Source organism: Mus pahari, chromosome 12 (assembly GCF_900095145.1).
Source record: "Mus pahari chromosome 12, PAHARI_EIJ_v1.1, whole genome shotgun sequence".
NCBI lineage: Eukaryota > Metazoa > Chordata > Mammalia > Rodentia > Muridae > Mus > Mus pahari.
The window spans coordinates 29,754,632-29,764,024 of NC_034601.1; the positions used below are offsets into that span (position 1 = coordinate 29,754,632).

The 9,393-nt window shown below is 47.1% G+C and overlaps 1 protein-coding gene across 1 annotated transcript in view; it reads left to right on the plus strand.

Moving 5' to 3' along the window:
* Positions 1 to 4,131: 4,131 nt before the first annotated feature.
* Mylk (myosin light chain kinase) overlaps positions 4,132 to 9,393 on the plus strand; it is a 245,032-nt gene continuing 239,770 nt past the window's right edge. The window contains exon 1 of the mRNA XM_029544243.1: positions 4,132 to 4,214. The gene's annotated coding sequence lies outside the window, so the exon portion shown is untranslated. The remainder of the gene's footprint in view (positions 4,215 to 9,393) is intronic.

Sequence of the window (9,393 nt, forward strand, 5' to 3'; positions counted from 1 at the left end):
CATCCATCCCACAGTTCCAAACCCACGCACCCTACTAGCAGCTTCCCTTCCAAGCACACAATATATGCTGTTATATAATGCCTTCTTCAGCCTGACTCTGGCACCCAAAACCCAGTCTTTGTTTGCCTTTAAATGGCAAGACTTGGAGAGAGGCTTCAACAGACTTGGGCACACCTGCCTCAAAGGATTCAAAAACTCTCTCACCATCTTTGATGATGCACTCCATGAGGGCTTGGGTGAATACTGTGGGACCCACCCCCAAATAACCGTGCTTCAGTATTTGTGCTTGAGGTTGAGCTGTGATCTCTCAGCTTCCTGCTTCTGCCACCATGCCTGTAGCTCAGTGCCATATCTCCCCATCATGATGAGCCCTATCCCCTGGAACCATAAGAGTTCTGATGCCAGTTCTCACTTTGCCACTCCTGACCCTTCCTTAGACTCTTGTAATTATAAAGTCTTGAAGGCATCAAACCTTATCAAAAGGGCTTCACACTCATGTAAGAGACTTATTCCTTACAGCCCCAAATGGGACAATTTGAGCTTTAACACTATGGTAGAGTGAAACTCATTAAATATATTTACACTTATGAATATATCATCATATATTCATAAGTGTAAATATATTTAATAACATTGTCCTTTATAAGACTTATCTTGGTCATGTTGTCTGTTCACAGCAGTAAAACCCTAAGACAGTCCCTGAGCTTCGAATAATAAGAGTGGCCCCCATAGGCTCATAGGTTTGAATACTTAGTCATCAGGGAGTGGCACTCCTTGAGAAAAATTAGGAGATGTGACTTTATTGGAGTAGTTGTGACCTTGTTGGAGGAAGTCTGTCACTCGTGGTGGACTTTGGGGTTTCAAAAACCCCAAGCCAGGTCTAGTGTCTCTCTCTTCCTGCTGCCTGGGGATCTGGATGTAGAAATCTCAGCGACTTCTCCAGCTCAGTGGTAGGTGGTAAACATTTGTAATTCCAGCATTTGGAAATCTGAGGCAGGAGGATCACATGCCAGGTTTGAGAGCATCCTAGACTATGTATTGAGACATTGCCTTAAAAGAAAGAAAGAAAAGCGAAGCAATGCCCAGCATTTATCCTTGTAAGGAGAATAGCCGATTTGCTGTATCTACCAGCAAATTAAAAGGAAAGAATATTTGTCCAGCTCTTTTTGTATGCACTTACCTCAAGGTAGGTAATCGAGTAGATAAGAGGTATTTCCTCATAAAAGTATATGGCTAATAAATAAAAAGGAAATTATTATCACAACTCTCAAAAATTAATGAGCGTAGGAATTGAGTGTTCACTGTTAAACCTGAAGAAGAAACAAAAGCTAGGGCAAGGAAGATGGCTCAGCTGGCAAAGCATTTGCTGTGGAAACACAAAGACCCAAGTTTAGATCCCAAGTGCTGTACTGGCTGGTTTTGTGTGTCAACCTGACACAGGCTGGAGTTATCACAGAAAAAGGAATCTCAGTTGAGAAAATGCCTCCATGAGATCCTTACAACTTATCAGTTGTAAGGCATTTTGTCAATTAGTGGTCAACGGGAGACGGGGCAGCCCATTGCGGATGGTACCATCCCTGGGCTGGTAGTCCTATAAGAAGGCAGGTTGACCAAGCCAGTAAGCAGCGCTCCTCCATGGCCTCTGCATTAGCTCTTGCCTCCAGATTCCAGCCCTGCTTGAGTTCCTGTCCTGACTTCCTCCAGTGATGGATTATGAACTGAAAGTGTAAGCCAAATAAACTCTTTTCCTCCTCAACTTGATTTTTGATCATGGTGTTTCATGGTGGTAATAAAAACCCTAAGACAAACACCTAGGTAAAAAGATAGGCTTGGCACTACTCACCTGTGACCCGTGCTGGACACCAAGACAGGAGGGTTCCCGGGGCTTAAAGACAGGAGGGTTCCCGGGGCTTGCTGGCTAGGCAGTAGAGCTGAATCCAAAAGCTTTGGGATCAGTAAGATAACCTGTCCCCAAAAATATGGTGGATGGCCAGGTGGTGTCTGCACATGCCTCCCAGCACTTGGGAGGCAGAGGCAGGCTGATGTCTGAGTGTGAGGCCAGTTTGGTCCTCAGAGTGAGTTCTAGAACAGCCAGGGCTACACAGAGATCCCTAACTTGAAAAAAAAAATGAAACAAACAAACAAAAACTGATAGAAAGTGTTAGGAAAATATACCCAATGTCAGCCTTTGGGTTCCATGCATGCATACACATGTACCTGCACACATAGGTGTACATGCACATCACACTACACTACCACCATCCCACACAAGCGCACAAGCAAAATCCAGATGTCTTGTGTCTTTCCGTGAAAAGACACACAACTACGTACAATCTTACCAAAAGTTATCAAACCTCAATCTGATGAAGTCTGGATCAGCTGCCAGTTTGCAATTAGCACCATGCCTAGATCATGTTGAGTATGCAGTTCCTACTCTGGGAAACTCTAGAGGAAAAGCTAGACACACCAAGTTAAAGAAATGGGCACGATGCAGCCTTGGAAGATATAGCTGATTAAGAAACTAACAAGTGTTGGAGAGATGGCTCGGAGGTTAAACGTGCAGTCTACTCTTGCAGAGCACTGGCATGGTGTTCCCAGCATTCCCATCAGGCAGCTCCAGGTGTGGTAACTCCCGATGCGAAGGCTCTGTGTTTCACTATGCAGTTCAGGGCCTACCCCAGCCACTCGGGTGCCAGGATTCCAAAGTTGTGTGCCATCAAAGCTATGCAGAGCGGTTTCTCTTGATCTGGGTGGTGGTTGTAGGATGGCCCCTTCATAACCCAGCCTATGTGTTTGTCTTTGATATTCTCTACAAGCAAAAGAACCAAGCCAAACCAAACTCAACAACTCCAAAGGAAACTGGGAAATATTTCATATTAAGTTTAAGCAAAATGTAAAGCAAGCCCCAAACCAGCTTTTAAGAGGACTTTGAAGGCATCTCCCAAATTGTTGTGAGAATTGTCATACACAGCAAAGGGAAGATGTCAGAGAAAACCGTGGACCAATGGTTCAGAACTAAGAGATGGCTGGAAAGCCATCCCACAGAGACCCTCCCAGCGCTGAAACTTTAGCTCACCTGACATTTCACAGATTAGAAAATCGAAGACCAGAGGCAACCAGACCTTATCAGCCGACAGGGCCAGCATTATCAGAACTATATCTAAAATTCAGTTCTCGCCCTCTGGGACTTTCTCATGACAGAACCCAGCAAGACGATGCTTCACAGAACATCAGGGTTGGATTTTCTTTGGAGAAAGTAGATTCAGAAACTGATCTAGGATGGGGTCTGGTTACCCTGAAGGGTTGGCTGGCATATCCTGGGCTCAGCCTGCAGTTATTTTATTCTCACTATCCTCTCTGCCTTCCACGGTCTCTCCTATCTCTGTTCCTTCTGCCCTTCTGAAGCTCTAGATTCTTTTCAGTAAGTGGTTTCGGTTCAAACTTGCACATTTCAGATTTACGAGAAATGGCATGTTCAGCACTGTGGGCATCTCCTGTGGTAAGAAAATCTAATTAGTGAATGTTAAGTAACTTGTCCAAAAGTTTGTAGCTAGAAGCAAATAAAGTCAACTCTAGAATTCAAATTTTAAATAGCTGTGCTATCCTGCCTACGTAATTTTTTTTGGTCATTAATAGAAAGGAAATTGCATGTAATATAATTTTGAAAGTTAAATCTTTCAGGAAACTTTATAAAAAATGTTCCAGTATGTGTTCTCTGTGTGTGTGTGTGTGCTGATTGGTCTGGTGCTGTTAACAGCTGTATCAATGAGAAAGAAAATTAATTTTCCAATGAGTGATGCCTGCAGTGAGAGTTCTTCTAAGAGATGCAAAAGTAAAATTAAGAAACCAGGAGCACCATTGCTATGTGGTACGGACTGGTTAGGAGGACCTGGAATGGTCTCCAGTAGGGACAGTCTGGACCAGGTCGGACGCTGGAGTCCCAGGCGGGAGTGGGCGTGGCGGCAGGGTGGCAGGTCCATTCCTGGAGCTCCATGCAAATGACATGCAAATAAGCGCGTGGAAGATGCAGCGCCTAGAGCTTTCCCAGTCCAGAGAGCCGCGCTGCCGCCCGCCGGCTCGGTCCGCTCCCGCCTGCTCGCTGCTCGCCGCCGCGTAGGGTCGCCACCTCGGCGCTCGCAGCCGGTCCAGCTCCCGAGGCGCCCGTCCGGACCGGCCGCGGAGCCCGACGCCTGCGGCTGCGCGTCGCTGCGCTGGTGAGTGAGCCTGCCCGCGCTTTTGTCCTGCCACGGTCATCCGGTTCCCGGTGAGAATGGCTCCTAGGAGCGGCAAGAGTTGGGTATGAGGGGGACACTAGCTTTAAAAGGATGACTCCTCCCCCATCCCAGCCTTTGCAGAGGGCTTGACGACCGCCGGGTCCTCCACTACCAGTGTGATGCTGGGACGTGGACGGTTCGCTCTCTCGCACTGCACAGAGCCCGCCGAGCTTCCCCTTGCTTAGGGTTAGCCGGGGGCGTTTTCCTGAAGGACTTTGTTAGAGATGCCTGCTTTAGAGAAGTTTGGAATAGACTGATCTCCAGGAGTGGCTTAGATAGTATGCCCTTCTCTGGATCTTAGGGATCTGAAACTCTTCAAAACCCAAAGAACTGAGTTTCTAAGACTGGCATGGCAGATGGGAAGATACTGTTGAGGAGACCGTTTGGACTTTTTAAAATAAAATTGAATATTTTCTGTATTATAAAGAGAACGATCCCTCTCCATTGGGGTCTGGAGGGAATACAACTATCTATTGTGCTTTCAGGGAACTGGGTTAGGGTGAGGGTGCACCCAGGCAGTGGACATGGTGCTGGCTGGCTCACCATCTCATTTCTCAAGCGCAAAGGGTATATGAATTTCTCCTGCTCCCGCAGCCCCTCCTACCTCAGCAGAGCCAGCTTGAGAGTCTCTTTCCCCTCCTAGAAGATGTGGTGTGGTGCCCTTCCTTGCTGGGAAGAATCTTTGCTTGTTGTTAAGATGCACAACTCTACTCAAAAGCTTTAGGTATCCACACACCAGTATCTAGGGGGAAATGTGGCGTTGCTGTAACCAGTGTTCCTAAGACCTTTCCTTTCCTTTCCTTTTTCCTCGGCCACCCTTTTCTTGTCTGTCGAATTCTTGACCTTTGCAACTGTTTTCCACTGTCTTCCCTGTCTTTGCCTTCTCTGTTCTGGCCCAGAAAGAACTGTGGAGGGTGATGCCATCCATGCCTTCTGTGCCCTAGATTAGTCAAATGGTCCTGCCTGTGTCCAGAGTGAGCTTGTCCCAGGGTTCCCACCCTCAGGGTCCAAGAACCTGAGCTAAGGCTAGAAGGAGCTTTCTTGAACGCTTGGTTCTGAGTAGGAGAGTGGTTGTACTCTGGGGACATGGCACGGGAACCTTTGTATCAAGATGAAGGGATCATACAGTTTGCAGAAACTACTGTGCTACAGGTCTGTACTAGACACTCTTAAGGCGTGTGTGTGTGTGTGTGTGTGTGTGTGTGTGTGAAAGAGAGGGGGTACTGGGGTGGCACTATGATTAGCCAGTGGAGGAAGAGGGTAGCTGGGACAGGGAGGGGTAAGGGCACCCCCTGGGCAGCAGACATGACAGAGCTCACGTCCTCAGAGAAGGTTCTGTGTGTGTGAGATTCCTGACCCCTTCCACCAGAAACTGTTTCCCAGGCGCTAGATTTCAGAGAACATGTATGAAATCAGGACTTTGGGATATGGCTGACCTAACTACTAAGACCAGGTAGGCCTACCTGGAGCACAGTAGACAGCTGTAGTCACTACAGAGCAGGGAGGAGTCTTCAAAGAAGGCTTGTCTGGCCAGGTATAAGGAGTCCCGCCGGGCATGGTGGTGCACGCCTTTAATCCTAGCACTTGGGAGGCAGAGGCAGGCGGATTTCTGAGTTCGAGGCCAGCCTGGTCTACAAAGTGAGTTCCAGGACAGCCAGGGCTACATAGAGAAACCCTGTCTCGAAAAAACAAAAAAAAAAAAAAAAAAAAAGAAAGGAGTCCCAGGTCCCAGGACTTTGCAAGGTACTTGGTAGAGGAAGAGTGTTGGTCCTGACTGGTAAAGTCTCTTCAGTGCATTCTCTGGGAACACCAAGGACTCACTCTCAAAAAACACCCCTTAATTTTTTTTTTCACCTTCAATGTATAAGATGAATGGCTACACATCTTTATTCAGTCCCATTTTTTTTCCCCTGTGAAATGCACCTAGTTGGTTTGTTGTTTCTTTGTTAAAGAGGCTCACACAGTAGGGATTTGAAAATGAAGCATCGTGGTCAACGCAGAAGTCTCGTTTAGTCTCCTTCTGAGAGAAATGTTTTGCAATGCACACATATTTTTCGTTCATGAAAGCCTCCTGTTGCAGGGCAGTGGTGGTGCATGCTTTTAATCCTAGCACTCAGGAGGCTCCCTGTGAGTTCAGAAGCCAGCCAGATCAACAAGCAAGTCTTAGGACAGCCAGAGCTACATAGAGAGACCTTGCTAAAACAAAACAAACCACCCAGACAAACAAATAAACAACGACAAAGCCCCTCACATTCTGTCCTTTCTGCAAAGCTAGTGAAATTTAGAGAACAACACTGTATAAAGTAATGTTTTCCAACAGTAGAGACATTCAATATAGAACAATTAAAAATGTTTTGAGATTATAATTACATTTCCCCTTTCCCTTTCCTCCCTCCTTTTCTCTCCTTCAAATTCATGGCCTCTTTTTCATGAATTATTATTAGATACATATAACATGTGCATATATAAATATATGCACACACACACACACACACGCACACACACACAATCTGTTGGGCCATTCCCTGCCCTCCACTTCTGGCCAACAAGGGGTATGCACAGAAGCCAAGAGGTGGGGCCTGCTTGCATGGAAGACTTACACACATGGATGCTTGGGTCCCAGTAGGATCAATTGGTTGTCATGGGGGCTCTGAACCAAAGAATCAACAAGCAGTCATCCAGTCTGAAGACAGAGCAATGTCACTGCAGTGAGCCCTGGCATCACGTGACTTCTTTCCTTTCCCTTTGCTCTCTCAGCCTCCTGTCCCACAGGAGTCGTGAGGTGCCAGGCAGCAGCCTGCCTGTCCATCACATCTCTCCCACGCCTCCCATTTTTGCAGGTGCTCTCATGATTCCGATTTGAATTTTAGCTGCCAACCTCTTCCTCCAGGTAAAGTTCACAGGGTGAGTAAGCGCAGCTCTTCCGTGCACGTGCTCAGGGCTGTTGGACCTGGTTCGTCACCACAGACCAGGAGGTCATCCTTTCTGCCTTGGTACCTGCACCTCAGATGCCAGGCTGTCGCGTTGTGGCATGAGAGGCGGGGCTGGGGCACAGGCGGGGTCAGCAGGCATTGCTGCCTGCAGAGCAGGGACTGAGGGAGGCGGACTTTTCAGACGCTCCCTCCCTGGATCTTTTCAGTGTCCTCCAGATCACTGTCCCTGGGTGTCTGAGGGCCAATGCTCACAATGGGAACCCCACTAGGGAGCTCTAGGGATTTCTGTGTAGGTCCAGCTTCTCGAATTTCCCAGGGCTGTCCCCTCCCCCACTCCTGGTAGGTCTGTGCCCTCCCTCCCGTTCTGCCCACCCGGGCTCTGCCTCTCTGCTCCTCCCTCCTGGGTCTCGAGTGCACAGCCCTCTGGAGACCCAAAGCCCCAAAGGACAAAGGAGAGGGGATGAGGAGAGGATTTCCCTTTCTTTCAGATCTGCAGCTTGATTTTCCCCCTCGCGCTGAGCCCTCAGATCTAATGTTAATTTGTTAAGCCAGGGCCTTATAAATTACTTCTCATATTTGTCAGGGAGCACTGGGAATTTGGGCACATGTTGAGGTTAAAAAAAAAAATGCAGCTGTGGTGTACCTTTTGTTTCCAGAAATTAATGATTTTTGTTGTTGTTGTTGTTAAAGTACAGATAGTTCTTCAGAAAGCTGGCAGGAGGCAGGTGAATTTTGAACTTTAACCATACATTCAGATCTGTCCTGTCGTGTTTACTGGCTGGGTGTTCTGGGGGGGGGGGGGGAACAGTAGAGTCTTTATCTGACCATGGAAGGGCAGTTTCAAAAATTAAATTGCCAAGGCTGTAGTAATTCAGTCAGTGAAGTGCTTGCCTCCCAAGTGTGAAAACTTGGGTTTCATTCAGAAGCCATGTTAAAAAAAAAAGAAAGAAAGAAAAGAAAAAAAGACAGCCTTGGTGGCACAGGCCATAATCTCAGCCCTGGGAAGGCAGAGGCTGGCAATCCCTAGGGTTCATGGCCAGCCTGCCTAGTAGACAGCCACCTACTTGGTGATCTTCAGGTCTATCTCAAAACAACAAGGCTCCTGAGGAGAGACACCTAGAGTTGACTTTCAGCTTCCACATATATGCATGCGTGCCAACTTGTGTTCACCCACACATACATGCTTAACTACCGAATGGAAAAATAGGGAAATCATTATTATAACCTATTGAACAGCATTCATCATGCCCATGGAATAACTATAAATGAGCCAGCAAGCATAATTAGCTATCTATCCTCCACCTCGTTGTGTGGGTGAGCATAAAGCCAAGGGTCTTAGCCCTTCTAGACTTGGGTCTGTATGAGGACACAGTTGCCATGAGTGAAATGAACAGAAAACAGGAACAGCGCAGAACTTAAAAGTGTGTAGATCGGCAAGAAGCTCAGGGCCTGCCGCGGTGGGGAAGGCCTCAGACACAGGAAGAGAGCAGGGGGGTGTTTGCTGGGAGAGGGGGCCAGGAACTCTTGGCTTCATGTCTGAAAAGGCTCAGCCCCTTAACAGCTGGCACCTGGTGGGACACCTTTGACCCTATGCTGTTCCTCCAGCCATGCTTGTCTGCTTCTCCTGAGACTTTTTTCATGAATGATTTTCATTTCTGGGCTTGTTTTCTTTTCCGCCCAGAGTATTCTAGGCGTGAATTCAATTTTATGCCGAATCGAAAATGATGAGAGGGAATTCTATGGCTTCAGCAAAGGCTCGGTCCCACAGAAGTCTGTTGGTTTCTGGGGGCTCTGTTCTCTCTTCTCATGCTCCGTTTGTTGCTCTAAACTGCTGAACACTGGATTAATGGAGACATGCCCACCTGAGCTTGCATGAGCAAGGAGGCGTAAGAAGCACCGTGGTGAACTGAATCACCCATAGTCTTAATCTCCCATCTGTGTTGATAGAAGATGGTGATGGGCTAGGACCATCAATGTCCTCTCCTAAACCAGAGGAATGGACACATTCCTCTATTGTCTATTCTAGTTGGAGTCGTAGAGTCCTTAAAATCGCCCTCCTTATTTTTATTTATTTTAAATTGTTATTTAGCTTTGATGGATTTGGATGTTTTGTCTGCATGTGTGTGTGTGTGTGTGTGTGTATATATATATATATATATATATATATATATATATATATATATATT